This window comes from Austrofundulus limnaeus, unplaced genomic scaffold, assembly GCF_001266775.1.
Source record: "Austrofundulus limnaeus strain Quisiro unplaced genomic scaffold, Austrofundulus_limnaeus-1.0 Scaffold428, whole genome shotgun sequence".
NCBI classification, from domain to species: Eukaryota; Metazoa; Chordata; class Actinopteri; order Cyprinodontiformes; family Rivulidae; genus Austrofundulus; species Austrofundulus limnaeus.
This window is the reverse complement of record NW_013952830.1, coordinates 385,646-403,241: the sequence shown is the minus strand read 5'-3', so window position 1 is coordinate 403,241 and position 17,596 is coordinate 385,646.

Genomic DNA, 17,596 nt, shown 5'->3' with positions numbered 1-17,596 from the left:
CCCCTCTGGTCTGGGAACGTCTTGAGTCCCCCAGGACGAGCTGGAAGTTGTCGCTGGTAAGAGCGGGGTCTCTCTGCTGCTGCCCCCGAGACCTGATCGCAGATAAGCGGCGGAAAACGGACGAACGGACAATTAATATTGTTAGTCTAAATTATTACATTTAAAATTATAACTCTAATTCAAGCAGAATAGCCTATTGTCAACATAATTATGGAGTGTGATTTATTTTCAACTCAAAATATCTTCAAACTAATGAAATATAAAGTTATTAGGGAGGAAAACCCGTCTGGATAACAGCAGACTGAGTGCTCGTAAAATATACGACAGGTCTGGACCACTCGTAAATTTTGTTCGTATCTGAAAAAAATCTTAGAATACGAAAATATTGGTAAATGACACAAATTCTCCTAAATCACTCGTACGTACAATTTAAGAACAAATCTGTGCGTACGAACGGTTCTTGCATGAGGCCCATTGTTTTGTTGCAGGATGTCAGGATTGTTCCAGATGGGTGTTTGTCTACATGGGAGTAGTGAAGACTTTGTCATTTTCAGAAATTCCCACCATGCTCTCAGAGATGAGCTGATATTAATGCTTTTAAAGCAAGCATTTCGTTTTATGTTTGAGTTTATAAATGGAAGATCCGAAATCCTAATATTATCGCATAAAGTTTGTTCTATGTCCAGCCAAGTCTCGTCTAGTTGATTAGGTTTTAACCACTTTGAAATCTATTGTAGCCTATTAGCTAGAAAGTAGTGATACAAGTTTGGAAGCTCTAGCCCTCTGGTATCTTTAGTTTTCTGTAATGATTATAGGCTGATTCGAGGAGTTTTGTTTTTCCACAGGAATTTAGAAATGAAGGAGTCCAATGATTTAAACCAGTCAGGTGAAGGTTTATTTGGTATCATTGAGAATTAATAATTTATTCTCGGTAGAACCATCATTTTAATAGAGGCAACTCTTCCCATGATATGGGAATATGTGATATGGGTAGAGAACTCCACCTAGTAAGATCTTCAATTTTCTTTAAAAGAGGAATGTGGTTTAACTTTATTAAATCTTCCAATCTAGAAGAAATATTAATACCCAGATATTTAATATTTCCTAGCTGTAGTTGTGTGTTTAAAGAATCGTTAAAAACACAGTTAATTGGAAAAACTGCAGATTTTAACCAATTTATAGGTCAGAAACTTTTGAAAAAGAGTTTATTAATTCAATAACTTTAGATATTGAATTTTCCGAGTGCTTAAGGAAAAGTAAAACATCATCCGCATACAGACTAATTTTATGTTATATGTTCTTACATTGTATGCCTTTAATATCTGCAGTTTGCCTGATCGCAGCTGCTAGAGGTTCAAGAAAAATAGCAAACAGTGAGGGGGACAGTGGGCTTCCCTGCCGGGTGCCTCTCTGTAAACAAAAGCTAGAAGATTATTTGATTATTTGTCCTGACGCGCGTTGTTGGTGAATTATACAATATTTTCAACCAGTTAATAAAATGGGTTCCAAACCCAAATTTATGCAGGGTTGCAAATAAAAATTTCCAATTTACTCTATCAAATGCTTTTTCTGCATCCAGAGACAAAATAGTCATTTCAGTATTTTTACTGTTTGAATAGTCTATTAAATTATATAATCTACATGAGTTTGTAGTCGAGTGCCTTCCTTTTATGAAACTGGTTTGGTCAGGATGAATTAAGAAAGGAATTATCTTCTCTAATCTTTTAGAGAGAGCTTTACAAATTATTTTAACATCAACATTAATAAGGGAAATGGGACGATAACTTGTAGGTAGTACTGGGTCTTTCCCTGGTTTAAATAGGAGACTTATGTTGGCCGAATTCATATGTAATGGAAGCCTGCCGTTTTCCTCTGATTCCTGAAGCATTCTGAAAAATACTGGTCCCAGAATATTCCAGAATTCTTTATAAAATTCTGTTGGAAACCCGTCCGGACCTGGAGCTTTCTTGTTTGGCATGTTTTAACAGCTTCACATAATTCAGCTGATGTTATTGGAGAGTCTAGTTCTAAAGACTGGTTACTGGATRATTTTGGAAGTGACACTTTTTTCAAAAATTGTTCAATATCCTTATCTGAAGGGTTTATCTGCGGAGTGTATAAAACTTGATAGAAGTCTCTGAAAACAGCAGTTTATCCCAGTTAAAGGATGGAAAATTGCCAGGATCAAAACTGTGTAAGATATTGAGACAGAGGTCACAAACATGACTGATGCTGTGCAAACTGTCTATAAGTCTGCCTGTCTGGAGAAAGTCTGGAGGCCGTCAAAGCAGCCGGCCTGGTGGACTCCAGAGTTGTCTGGCCTCCGCAAGGCAGTAAGATATAAATGGCAAAGATACAGGTCYCAACCAAGTAAAACCAGGTGGGAACAGTATGTACAGTCCCGCAATCCCACATAACAGTGTTTTAAAGGAATGTAAGAGACTTTCTTGCACAAAGTTTTGTGAAGATGTTAAAGGGTCTAGTGCCTAAGCTTTACAAACTTCTTAGAAAGGATCCAGTCAACTATCTATCCTTCATTATTTCCACCGGAAGGATCGACAGTCACACAGACAAGTGTGCTTCAGCATCTCCTCCAGGTACACTTTCCTGGGGCAGAAGAGAACGAAGAGCCTGTCACAGTTGCTAACTCAAATCCAACAGAGGGCAACTGGAATAGTGCTGCAAGTATTATTACTAAAGAAAAAGTAAAATGGGCAATTAATATGTTTGACCCATTCAAAGCTTGTGGTCCAGATGGTATTTTTCCAGCTCTTCTCCAAAGAGGACTGGAATTGCTTCTGAACACAATTACTAGAATATATGTTGCTTGTCTAGCAAATGGCTATGTACCAGCAGCGTGGAGGACAGCAAAGGTTGTCTTTCTGCCAAAACGTGGCAAATCAACATATAAAGAAGCAAAATCTTTCAGACCCATCAGCTTAACATTTTTCTTGCTGAAGGGAATAGGGTTGGGTACCAAAACTCGGTTCTATTATGGCACCGGGGCGAACATCCACGGTAGTACACAGACCGAAACACATCTCTTACTTCGGTGCTTTATTTCGGTGCCTCAAAAAAAGCTGTTATCTTGCGCCCTCTCGTGTTCACTGTTAACAGTGACAGCCGCGGCACACAATCTCCATGGACTCTCTTGTGTACGGTTCGACTCGGCTCTGTCTCGGCCCAATGCGCCTCTCCAAGCGCGCTCCACAGCCGCGCTGTCTCAGAGCCTCCTCTCCGGTGGTTCAGGTAGAAGCGAATACAGCATTCTTATGATTTTAACATCAGCAGAATTCTGCCTGTGGATTAACTCTTGGACTGACAGCAAATTTCCTCCTGGAGAGAGCTGCTTTTTCAGGAATACAAGTACGCAGCGCGATACGACAACATGGTGAAATAAAACTGACTTTTTGAAAAAGGCAGAACTTGTAAACACTTCCTGGAGAGAAGTGAAGGAGATGAAGCTGAGCAGATCACGGGAGGTTTTCAGCATACCGCCCGCACGGTTACACAAGCACTTAGCTAAACAGCTCTGTGAAAATTAATAAATAAAAGGGAAGTCCGAACGGTAAGACAACAGCTTTTTTTATTTTATTTTATGATTATTTTTAACACAACAGCTGAAGCCGCTGTGGATGGTCTGCACATTATTACACCCACTGCGTGGAGACACACGGACGCTGAGCAGAACCGACCCGACCCAAAGTGAATCGAGTAGAACTGAGTTCATGAAGAGGGGCTAAACAGATGCCACTACAGTAAACAGTTATTTCTTATATATTCGAGATGATGAAAGCAAAATGGTCCAAAGTGTGGTGTCACTTTACAAAATATGATGCAGAAACTTCCACCTAACAAATGATTTAAGAATATTTGGTACAAAAACAAATTATTAATGGTTTTAAGTTAATAAGTTGGTCAATTTCAAGTTTGACTTTGACTCAGAAATAGTTACTGCTTCATAAACCTCTGTGTGTTTTATTTATTTACTTTTAAAGTACTGATTAAAATACCGTTTAGGAACTGGTACCATTTTGAAAGTATCGATTTAGCACCGGTATTGAAATAAACCCTTTCAATACCCAACCCTAGAAGGGAATGGAAAGGTTAATAGATCGACATGTAAGGGATGGTGTTTTAATGCTATCACCTTTAAGTCCTAAACAACATGCATATCAGGCTGGTATTTCTACAGAAACAGCCTTACATGATGTTATTTTGAGAACAGAACACAGTCTGCCACGTGGACAATATGCGCTTAGCTGCTTTTTGGACATACGGGGGGCATTTGACAATGTACCTGTCGAAGCTATAGAAAGAGCACTTGCCAGCAAAGGCGTGGATGAGACAACTACAGATTGGCTCATTTTCATGCTTCGGACAAGGAAAACATCTTCAACTCTGGGGGACTGTTCATTAACCGTAAACCTCAGGCGGGGCTGTCCACAGGGAGGAGTAATCTCACCCCTGTGTTGGCTTCTGGTTGTCGACAGCTTACTATATGAGTTGAATGGATCTAGACTCAATACACAAGGGTATGCAGATGACTTGGCCATTCTGCCTGGGTACTGTTTGTAACCTAATGCAAAGGGGACTAAACACAGTATCCAGATGGTGCCACAAGCAGGAACTTTCTGTCAACCCGAACAAGAGAGAATTGGTTCTTTTTACTCATAAGAAGTCAAGGAAGGGTTACTCACCTCCAACGTTGGAGGTTGTAGAACTTTCCCTGTCAATTCTTGGGTGTCTCTCTAGGAAGCATAAAAGACATGTAAATGAAAAGTGTAAGAAGGCAGCAATGTGCCTACACCAGTGCCGAAGAATTGCAGATAATCATTGGGGTGCTACCCCAAAGGTTATCAGATAGATCTACACTGCCATAGTCCGCCCCATGCTAAGCTATGCTGCTTTAGTGTGGTGGGTTCGAGTCCAAGTAGGGGTGGCAAGAGTGATGCTCACCCATGTGCAACAAATGGCTTGCCTGAGCATCACAGGTTCCATCAGAACAACACCCACGGCAGCCATGGAAGTCCTACTGGTCCTGGCTCCACTAGATTTACTTATCTTAGAGAAGGCCGCATCCATTGCAGTAAGCCTACACCAGTCTGGTAGGTGGAAAAACCTATCTGACTCACAAGAACACTAGAATCTGGGACTGGGCAGTTGCTGCTGTTCCAGTAACTGTGGGACCTGGAGACAGAATGGTCAAAAAATACAATTTTGAGCCAAGTTTTAAGAGAGATAGAAGACAGGTCTGTCTGGATTAACCTCTCTTTGGCAGACATGTCTCCCAATCATTTCTACTGTTTTACAGATGGATCCCTTCTGAAGGGGTCAGTAGTTGCAGGGGTGCAAATTTTGCACAACCATAGTAAGAGAGAGCATAAATACCCACTAGGTTGTTTTGCAACTGTATCTCAAGATTTTATCAGTGTTGTTTTTGACTGCCATTTTAATTTTAGTCTTACTCTTAGTCTTTTGAACAAAAATACTTCTTAGTTTTAGTCAGTTTTAGTCATTTCTATATTTAATGGTTTTAGTCAAGTTTTAGTCGATGAAAGCTTAAAAAATTGTTTAAATTTAGTCTTAAAAAAAGACAACATATTAGTCTTTACAAATTTATTTGAGTAATTTCTCTTAACATTTGTGAATTTGTGTTACTCTAAAAATGCCCAAAACAAAAACATTCTCAACTTGTGGCTTTATTTCTCAGAATATGCTAAAGTGCAATGAACATTTAAAATACACATGCCCAATATTATAAGCAATAACACACATGTTCAACTTAAACTTGTCAGCCAGGACGATGAAGATGCATCTTATTTATAAAAACGGACATCATGCAGTCCTAAACTTAGTAGACTATTAAACTTGTGCAAACAAGTGTTTACATGCACCAGGCTCTTATTCAGAACAGATGCACTGACATGCGCAGTTGCTAACTCCCCTCGGCCAAAAAAACAGAGTTTTACTTTCATCATGTACGTAAAGAAACAGCTTCTGAGTGCTCAGAATGGAACTGCGACAGCTTTTAATGGTGGAGACGTTACTCCCTGGTTAAGCTACAGGTGACGGACAGACTTCTTAATTTTTATTTAATTAAATTTATTTATTTATTTTTGCGAAGCGGCGCAGGCTGTTTGTCTTCTTTCTTTACTGAATGAGAGGAGGAAATGTTCTGTGCTGCTGTGTGCGCGTGTGTGTAACAGCGCTGCTGTTCCTCACTCCACTCTGCATTCTAAATGATTGACAGGCCACTGACTTAACATTTTCGTGCAGTCTCGTCTCGTCAACGAAAACTCACACGTTTTGTCATGTCTTAGTCATCAAAGAGCTATGTTATCATCATGAAACAAGGGGGCGTCAACGAAAATATTTTGTCATCGTTAACAAAAACAACACAGGCTGAGTTATGCGTAATCAACCAGTGTGTGGCATCTCCCAAAGACCTTCAGTGTAAACAGAAGGAAATATTCATCTTAACAGATAGCTAAGCTGCTATTAAAGATCTCCGAGGGCCACACATTTTGTCATTGCTGGCTTGGGAGTGTGCCGAAGCAGTCAATCAACTGGGGAGAGATAGTAGTGTTACTGTTAAATGGGTATCAGGATATATTGGCATTTATGGTAACGAGAGAACTGAATACCTCGCAAAAGCTGGCACGCAGGATCACTTCAAAGGACCAGAGCCTGTTGTAGGTACCTCAACAACAGTCTGTAGAACTGCCCTACAGGCCTGGATTAGACGTCAACACTCAATACGCGAGCTGACGGACTGTAGACAGGCACGGGAACTGATTGACGGCCCAAATCTAAGGTTTGGGAAAGCTCTCCTGTCATGGAAACCTCTAAGTACACTTGTTGAAGTCCTAACTGGGCACAATCTGCTCAACCGCCACAAAATGGTGATGGGACTCCATGACAATGGTCTGTGTGATGACTGTGGCATTGAATTAGAGACCTCTTTGCTCTACTTAGGCCACTGCCTGGCTCTGAGTGGTCAAAGGAAACTTCATCCGAGGGAAGAGAAGGTTTGAATGAAGACCATTGCCTTTTTGAGGAGAGCAATGGGCCCACTTATCAGGCCTCCACTCATATGGATTTTATATCCATCTCCACTCACCATAACCATAACCAGGCCAGCCGAGAAACATAGTCTGCCCAGCATGTCTTCTTCTGGGTCTCCTCCCAGTGACGTGCCCGGAACACCTCACGAGGGAGGCATCCAGGAGGCAAACTAACCAGATGCCCAACCTACTTCAAATGGCTCCTCTTGTAGGGGTGTGTTATTTATTCAAATAACTTTCCCACATCTTCTCATAACCAAGTTATAAGAGTAAAATTTACCAAGGTTTCTTCTCATTACTTAATATTTGTCTGTGCAAAGTGAAGTGACACAATGAGGGAACTCAGACTGTTCAAGTTGATTCATAAAAGATTATGCAATCATTTATTTACACAATTGAACAAATCATAAATTACACCTGATTGTGGGCTATTTATAACAAGCGTCTAAGTTAAAATGAGGTAAAACYCGCGTCCGAATTTCTTTCACATTAAAACCCAGATTACCTATGTATAAACAGTAAAACGTCAGTTCTGATGTTAAAACTAAACGCTGTACTGGCACTTCACTTAGGTTGTTGGCAAGGGTAAAGGGAATGAAAGGTAAGGAAATTAAGAGTTAGTGTTTCTATTTTAATTTTGAAAGATTTTCAACCGGATTCAGCACGTCCCCTCTGAGCTCTCAGCTTCCACTTGACACGTCACCCACCGAACACGTCAGCGTTACCTGGTGCGTCTGCTTAAGTACACCCCTGGTGTAGACTGTCTCACCACGACCCTCCAGGAAGCTTGTCCTTGCTGGTCCTTGGTGGAAGGTGCCGTTTAGGTGACTCTCCGTCTGTTTCAGCTCGGCCAGARAGATTCCAGCTGTGGCTTCGGTCGTCTTTCAAAATAAAAGTCTCCCCCCCAGGGAGTTCAAAAACACTTTAAAGAGACCAGGGTCTCTTAGGTGGGCAGGAGCTGCTGGCTCCTTGCCCTGGGCTTCAGGTCGACTCCAATTGGCATTTGAGTCAAACCTGCKGCCCAGCTGTTCCTCCGGAGAGAAACAGCTTCGTCCTGCTGCGTTCGCATCCAGCAAGAAACTCTTTCTGCTTGTGTCTCAAGGCGTCTGTCTTAGTAAGTCAGAGTTGACTAGATAAGCCAGAGTCAGAAAGGAAAAGGAGAGATAAGAGTTTTGCCAGCTGTAAGTGAAGGTCACTTGCTCTGCTGTTTAAACAGATATTATAATATATTCTCTGCTCCTTTTTAGACTGTAAGAAATCACTGTAAACATTTATCATGATTAATTAAACCTTCTGCTTAAATAATCATCTGAACTTGTGTCCATATAAATGTAAGATTTTCTTAAGAAAACTCAAAATTATATTACTGATGTTTCAGTAAAATAAAAACAGTGATTTATAAAAACACAATGAAAACATGGTGATAATTTCCTGTGCTTCATTAGTCTATTTCAGGCACGATAAAAGAATAGAAGTGATTCTATATTCTTTGTGACATGTCATTATTATGATTAACAAATGCATAAACATTTTAGTTAAACAACCAATGAATCATGAACAGAACAGATTGTTTCTGTTTAATATCTGATTAAGAGAACTGAAGTCCTCGTRTAGGTTGAAATGACCCGTCATGGCCTAAAATAAGAGTCCAGCGTTCCTGCCAATTCTCAGGCCTGTGCGAGACCTGCTTTGAGGCAGTAATTCCTGTTTCTTCACTCGAGGTGACCTCTACACTCTCAATATATTTACATTCTAGAAATGAATAAAGGTATACTGACTTTAAATTGAACAGGTGTTCAATTTAAAACACAGGTGACAGAGGCAATGAGGAGGCAAACGGCGATGACCCAGGTGATGAGGAGGCGATGGGCGACGACCCAGGTGATGAGGAGGTGATGGGCGACGACCCAGGCGATGTGGAGGTGACGGCAGCCAACCCAGATGTCGTGGAGGCACCGGCAGCCAACCCATGAACCGCAAGGACCGCTGACTCGGGACTCACCAACTCAAAAAACACTGCGACCACCAACCCAGGAGACACTGGAACTGCCAACTCAGGAGACACTGGGATCACCAACTCTGGAACCACCGGGACCACAACTCTGGAACCACCGGGACCACCAACTTTGGAACCACCGGGACCACCAACTTTGGAACCAGCAGAACAGACTCAGGTGGTTCAGCAGACCCAGAATACTCAGGTGACCCAACAGACTCAGCAACAGAAGTAGCCAACTCAGAAACAACAGGGGTGGGAGGGTGGGCAACAGGAACACCAGGTGCAGGAGGCGAAGGACGGATGACAGAGAAGAGAGCAGACAGCCTATACAGCCTTCTCTGCTCTTGCTGCAGCTTCTCCTACATTTCTTTAAAATCAAAACCACAAAAATTCTTGCCTGCAGGCTGGGTACTTGGTCGGTTCGTTCTGTGAGAATACGTGCAGAATGACCCAGGCGCAGGCAAAAATCCAAAAAGGCAAAAATGTTTTAAAAATAAACTCAAAAAGGCTGGCAAACAGCTCCAAAGCTTACAAAAATCACAGAAGGACTACGAAGAGATCACACAAGCTGAGGAAAGCAGCACAATGAACCAACAAACACTGAAGACAGGACACAGAATATAAAGGCAAACTAATTAGGGACAATAGAAAACACCTGGGGAGACACAAGAGGAAACAGGTGAGCGTGGGCGGGGCTGGAGGCAAGACAGCAGAGAAGAGATACACAGGGGAAAAGAGAAACACTAGAAAATGAATGCAAAAAACACAGATTTGACAATGGAGACACTTTCGGGCAAGGCCGATCTGTGCCGAACCGCACACAAGTGTGTTGGTGGAGATTGGGCTTAAGTTGATTTCTCTCATCCAGAGGACAAAAAAATATAGCTTTTTTCCTCAAATACAAGATTTTAAAACAACTGAAGTGAACAGGTAAACAAAGCAAAGCTGCTTTGGAAACACAAGACCAAGTTAATGAGTTTATAACTTATCTGAGAGGGGAGGAGATTTGAGATGTTTTAGTTACAAATTATTATGTGAAATACACCTTTTTAAGCCAAATAAATGTTAATAATAATCTGTAATGTACACAGAAATAACTGCATAGTTAAAATTTCAGGAGACGTTATCTGTGAGAAAGTATGTTTACAGTTCAGAACAGTTCTTGTGTAATTGATTCTAACCAATGTCCCAAATGCGTCTCAACTCATAGGGTTAGGGTTGGTATTATCAGATTTATTGCCCTCCCTAAAAAACTCAGAGCTGTTGAATKTGAACATACCATCTGTCTGAAAAGTCATGTTACGAAAATACTACTGCAGATTATCATGCTGAAATTGAGAAACAAGATCTGTCATGAGATAAGAGAACAGAGAGGGTTTGTTGAAGACAAATACACAAGGAAAGCTGCATCCTGAACACACTGAGAAGAAGCCATTAAAGCAGAAACTCTATGTTTTTGCTTTATTGACTAGACTAAAGTGTTTGATACGATTAAACATGAACATCTGATTACCCTAATGTTGAGGGGAGAGAATTAAGAATCATTAAAAAACATATATTGGCAACAAACAGCTGCAATCAGATATGAAAACAAACTCAAAGAGGCTGTGAAAATGAAAAGAGGTGAGTATGTGTTGAGAGCTATAGAAGGAATGCTTGGCATCAGTGTTACACTATGCTGATGACACCTTTCTTATTGCTACCAATGAGGGAGATCTACAAAACATTAACATCACTGATGGAGCAAATGAGACAGTTGGCCTGATGGAAGGTGTTTGAAAAATGTTAACAGCAGAATTGTGGAAAACAAACATTCACAGACCTCAGAAAGATTCTGACAAACGTACACCGCTGTATGAAGACCTGGATGAGTGTGCTGGAGTGGTTACAGCATTCCCATTGTGAAATATGGAGGGGAAGCTTGGAGAATGAACTAAAGAGCTGTTAAATGGTTAAATGGAACTTCTATAGCACCTGGGAACCACTGGTTTATATCACACTCTTACACTGGTGGGACACACATCAGAGGCAGAGGGGGTCTTGCCCAGGGACAATTGAATAGTAGTGGAATCGAACCACCAACTCTCTCATTGGAGGACGACTCCCCTAACCACTCAGCCACAGCATCCCATCATAAACATCATAAATGCTACAGGTATTTTTAAGAAGAATGTTCAAGCTTTCATACACCCACAGAATCACCAGGAAAGAAGCATTAACAAGAGCAAATGAAAAAAGACCCTGTTACAAAAAGATAATTTTTGAACACACCATGAGGTGAGAAGGGTTAGAATTTCTTGTACCAACTGGAAAATAAAAGGAAGAAGAAGCTGTGGATGACAGAGGAGAAGCTGACAGACAGTTTGATACAAAACCTTCTGGTATGAAAATTAGAGATTATCTGCTCAGGTCAGCCTTATGTAAAAAACTTGGATTTGTGCTGGAGTGTCCAGCACGACTGTTTAATGAAATCCCATTTTGTTGTCGGGTGAGTGTTGGTCTTTACAATAAAAAATATATCTATCTACTCTTTTATTTACTGTCTGATGTTTACATCAGAAGTCAGTCTGCCCACTGCCGAAGTTTAGTTTTGGTTATTATAGACCAGACTAGGGCTGCAACAACGAATCGATAAAATCGATAAAAATCGATTAAACAGGTTGGCAACAAATTTCATTATCGATTCGTTGGGTTGCTCGATTTATGTGCCCCTCGCCATGTCTCTGAGCCATCTACGTCACCCGCAGAGCATTGTCAATGCTAGCTAACCTAAATAAAGTTTGGGAAGAAAAAAACTCTACCTGTAAAGATCCGCCCTCTCTGAGACTCTCAAGTAAAATGTAGAGACTTCGAACTTTAAACCAGTTTTTAAATTGTATTGATAGTCCAAGTAGGTCTGAAGTTATGATAGAAAGTATTTGCCACATTTAATTTTTTTGAAAGACAGTCTGATTTGATGCGAGCCACGTCGCGAGGAGGGAACGCGTGCGGGAGGGAGGGGGGCACCTAAATCCACCATTTGTTTCCTTCTTTTCTCGAGCCAAAAGTATAAAAACTCTCCAGTTTTTTTTTCTGACTGAGGCTCAAAATTATTTGTTGAGCAGCAAAAAGGTTCAGGATGAAGTAAAAAATAAATAAATACATAAAAAGACACGAGCAACAGGTCTGCCTCAGTAGAGGAGAGGGGAGGAGGAGGACGGGGGCTGCTTCAGAACCGCTTACTGGGTCGAACAATGTTTTAATCTAACAGAACCAACAAGAAGGAAGTAAAAGGTAAAGAATTAGAGAAAAATTATATATGTTAAATGTAAATAAATTCTAATTATAATAAATTCATAATAGTTTTACATCTAAAAATCCTATTTTATTCTTTTAATCTATTTTCCTCATTCAGCAACCTATTAAATTTCTATTTTTCATGTATGAGAAATACACATTTTTTCAGTCAGTATTTAATACAACTGGCAAAATCAATTGTTAAAAGACGTATGATGTGCTTCTGTTTTTAATTCAGGAGATTATAAAACAAAATCCCTCATGTTATGAAAATACCCTCTTGATTCATGAGAAAACTCAGTTTTTTTAAGAAAATGGCTGCTTATAAATTAATTGTTAGTCAATCTATAAGATAAATCAACTTCAGATCAATTTATTAATCAATAACTTGCATCCCTAATTTATACAGGAATGAAATTAATTTATATCTACTCATATTCATGTAATTAAGCATTTTAATAATTTGGCAGATTAATCGATTAATCGAAAAAATAATCAACATATTAATCAATTATTAAAATAATCATTAGTTGCAGCCCTAGACCAGACAAACTTCGATCCTCTTACTGAGAATCAGAAATTAATGAAGAAAGATTAATGAAGAGGAGGGGGAGGAGGAGGAGGAGGGTGTGAAGGAGCAACACATCCAGGTAGTTAGCTTCACGCTTTGGTGAATAGAACTCCAGAAAACTGCTTCAAGTTAGAGTTCTGCATTACTTTTAATTTTAAGTCCCTCAAAATGATGGCCTGTTAGGCAAGTAAGTATCTCTTGTCACTTTTACACTTTTATTTCAACAATTACACTTAAATGAACAAACCCTTCCTCCTCTTTTTGTTTTCCTTTTGATTGTTTTAAAAACAGTTGTATCCAACAGTGAGATCCACCTGAAGCCTGCTGTTCAGAGCAGAGAGCAGCTCAGAACCTGCTGCTAGGTTTTCACACATGTAAACGTGTGAACATGTGGCAGAGATTGTCCAAACATTCATAAGACAGACAAATTAAACATCAGAGTTCTATAATGTTTCAATTTTGAATAACGTTTCAATTTTGACATGAGTAAAGTAAGGAAACAATACAGCTGTGGTGAAATGCTTGGGATTATAAAACATAATCCAAAGAAAACAGGAGCACCGCTTACAGTTAATCCTCCTCTTCCTCTGATTCTCCTTTAAACAAACAGGTATATTCTGATCAGTAACTGCTGTAGAGACTGCAGATGTAAAGCTGATCATTAAAATTAGATCAAGCAATAATATAATAATAACTAAATAGAATATAATGCTGTTAATTGCTAAAGTCAAATAGAAGAGAGATACTGAGACATGAAACTGAAGATGATCACAGGCTGTACCATCCTAAGGTGTTTCATTGTTTTTATCCAAAAATAATAAGTTCTGTCTCCCAAAATGATGTTTTTTCAATATTTTTCCCAAGTGCCATGAGTTGAAATATTATCTTTGAATAGTTCAGTGTACCAGATGAGTTCATTTAAATGACTCTGCACCCTGAAGGGAGATCAAACATGAATAATGAGATGGTGTTTTTATGATGCCATTGCAGTAAGTTGTTGTTCATTTCAGAACTTTATTTCTAAACTGTGTGATTTGACTTTGCTTACTGATGACTTTAACTAAAACTGTTGTAAGTGACATGAAACAGTAACTAAATACTGGATACTGGAATAAAATGTGAAATGTATGTTCATACATTTTATTAGAGTTGAAATGTTTTATGAAGTTTAATGCTTGATGAAATCAAACTTCATCGAACTATTCAATTCCCCTCAACACCTTGGCTGCATCTACAAATGCTGTCCATAAAAGTTAGGAACTGAATGGATGACAAAGGGCAACCTTGGTGAAGACCAACTTTCACTGGAAATGAGCTCAACTTACTGCCGGCAATGCTTTGACACCGGTTGTACAGAGACCCAACAGCCCATATCAAAGGGCTTGGTACACCATATTCCTAGAGTAYTCCCCACAGGACTCCCTGAGGGACACGGATGAACGCCTTCTCCAAGTCCACAAAACACATGTAGACTGATTGAGTGAACTCCCATGCACCAGGACCCCTGAATAGACCTTACCGGGGAGGTTTAGGAATATTGGTCCTATTGGCTTCATCAGATCGTGATCTCCAGCTCTCATTGGAGCAGTTTGAAGCTGAGTGTGAAGTGGCTGGAATGAGGATCAGTGACTCCAAATCAGAGACCATGGTCTTGATCTGAAAAAGGGTAGAGTGCCTCCTCTGGATTGGAGAAGAGGTCCTGCCCCAAGTGGAGGAGTTCAAGTATCTTGAAGGATATCAAGGATCTTGTTCACGAATGAGGAAAAAATGGAACAGGAGGATGATAGGCGGATAGGTGCTGCATCTGTAGTGATGTGGGCACTCTAAAGATCTGTCATGATGAAGTGAGAGCTGAGCCAGAAGACAAAGTTCTCCATTTACCAGTCAACGTTTATTCCTACCCTCATATATTGCCACGAGTTTTGGGTAGTGACCGAAAGAACGAGATCACGGATACAAGTGCCCAAAATGAGTTTCCTCCACATGGTGTCTGGGCTCTCCCTTAGAGATAGGGTGAGAAGCTCGGTCATCCAGGAGGGACTCAGAGTAGAGCCGCTGCTCCTCCACATCGAGAGGAGCCAGTCGAGGTGGCTCAGGCATCTGGGTAGGATGCCGCCTGGACACCATCCTGGTGAGGTGTTCCAGGCACATCCCACTGGGAGGAGACCCAGAGGGAGAACCAGGACATGCTGGAAGGACTTTCTTAGCTGGCCTGGGAACCCCTTGGGATTCTCCCAGAGGAGCTGGCCCAAGTGGCTCTCTGCTTAGGCTGCTGCCCCCATTACCCGACCCCTTATAAGAGGTAGAATATGGATGAAGGGATGGATGAATGGAGTTGAAAAGTTTAAATCCCTAGTTTTTATCACATGATCTGTAAACAACTGAATATATATCTCCGTACATCACCAACAATTTGATTCATTAAAGATTCATGTCACAAACTGTTGCCTTGATCAATAATTCTAATAGAATACAGCTGTTCTTCACAACAGAACTCAGCAATTCTATTGTAGGTTCTCAGTCATCCAGGACAGAATGACTATATGGTAAATGAGGATGGCTGCCTTCTCTTGATTTACAGAGACGTTTCCGCTCTCATCCAAAAAGCTTTTTCAGTTCTGATCATGACTTAGTTGCTCCAGGCCTATGAGTCGTTTTAACCATCACAATAACATGTCTGTTAAGGTCTACAAGGACTGACCTTGCCCTCCATCCTGTAATTGTTTGGGCACTTGTTGAATACTTCCTGGTTAGATGGCTCTATGGCCATAGGAATGGTGGGACATGGTCCACATATATTCAGAACAGTATTGGAGGCAGTTTGTAAAGCCTAAACCCAATTTTCAAAAGGAGCCAAACCAACAACCTTGTTCCACCTTCCTCACAGCCTTCACCATTCAAAACAAGACACACATTATGTAACCCACCCACAAAGCTCAGCTTCCTCTTTTAATCCACTCAGTCAAGTGTTTCATGTGCAGAAGCTGCTGGTGATAAAAAGGTCTGTCATAAAGTACAGAGAGACAATTGCTATTTCCAACCAATTAAATGAAACACTACAGGCTGACTTTATGTAATCTAGACGTAATAACATGGGCCTTTTCCAGTTAGAGGGGATTTACCTCTAACACGGATTTTACAGAAAAAGAGTCATTTCGTTCAGATCTCTAATCCAATTTTTCCAGCTTTTCGCTCAGGACTTGAAAGACAATCCATCTGCTCCTCCTGGCTACCATTCAATCACACCACCTTGTCTTGTGGGGACTGGAGGTGATGTAAATGTTTCAACCTCTTTACTGACAGCCAAGGGATACTTGGTGCTGGAAAGATCACGGCTGGAGTTGTAATTTATCACCCCCAGCCCCATCATTTGGCATTACAATATGCTAATGCGGCGACGTAGTGCACTGGCTGTCACCTCGTCCTCTCACTTTCATCCCTCTATCTCCTTCTTCCCTCTAAATCTTCAGACGTACCCCACCCCCGCTGTGACGTGCACCAGACTGCCACAAAGTGAAGGAGCTAAGTGATGGTTGGGCTGATAGTGGAATCAGGGTAATGTAGCATGTAGTGTGTGGCTACAACATGTAATTAGTCTGTGTTGTCACTGCTTCAATGAGACTCCCCAAGAACAGAACAACTAAGTTAGGGGATTTTGTGGATTGCCAATGTTTTTTTTTATCATTGAAGCCTGGAGTCCTCATGAAACATATCACTAATGTACATCAACTCAACATTTAAAAGCTGAGAAATGAAAATAATTTGTGATCCATCACATCAAAATGAGGATTAATTCCAAAAGTGGAATGTGGAAAAATAGGCACATCCAGGGTTTTGATTTAAACGTGTTCAAAAATTGCATTTTGTCAAAATATAATGAATTAATGTCTTATCAATGTATCATTTGAATGAACTGTCTGAAATATAACCCTAAAAAAAGATTTTAAGCATTTTTTGAGAAGTAGCAACAAAAAACTGATTTTGAGGAAAAACGCCTTAAAATTTTGAATTTTTCCCTGTGAAAAAGAAACGTTTTTGTTTCTTTCCGAATGGGAAATCTTAATGTACAAATACTATTTGAGGTTTCCTCTTTATATTGACATGAAAAATTTAATAAATTTACATAAAATTAGGATTCAGACCAAACAGTAATGTATTATCGTAACCAACAAGACAAATTGTCATATCTCTGGATAAGCTATGATATCAGAATGATCCAGATATCAAAATGTAGCTTTTAAAGTCAGGAATCTGATATGTAATTAGGTAAGTTTGACCAAATTTGCCTTAATACTCATTTTAATATGATGGGTCACATTTTACAAATCCACTTTATTAGCTGTTCCATACAATTTTTGTGTACTTGGAGTCTCTAGGAGGCAGAAAAGTTGAATTTAGTCTCTCCTGGTGCTGCAAAGATACCGGTATATTCTGTTTATATTTCTTTTTTAACTTTTGAGTTTTTTTTCTATTTTCTATGATGTTTTCTGAACTATTTGTAATTTGTTTGGTGACAGAACTTTTAAGTAAGATCTGGGGCCTCATGAATCAACACTGCGTACACACAAAAACCTTGCGTACGTCATTTTCCACGCAAAACTCCGAATGTATCAAAACTCAACTGAACGTGGAAATGTGCGCAGCCCCACGCTAACTCCAGGGCTGGCGTACGCACGTTTCTGT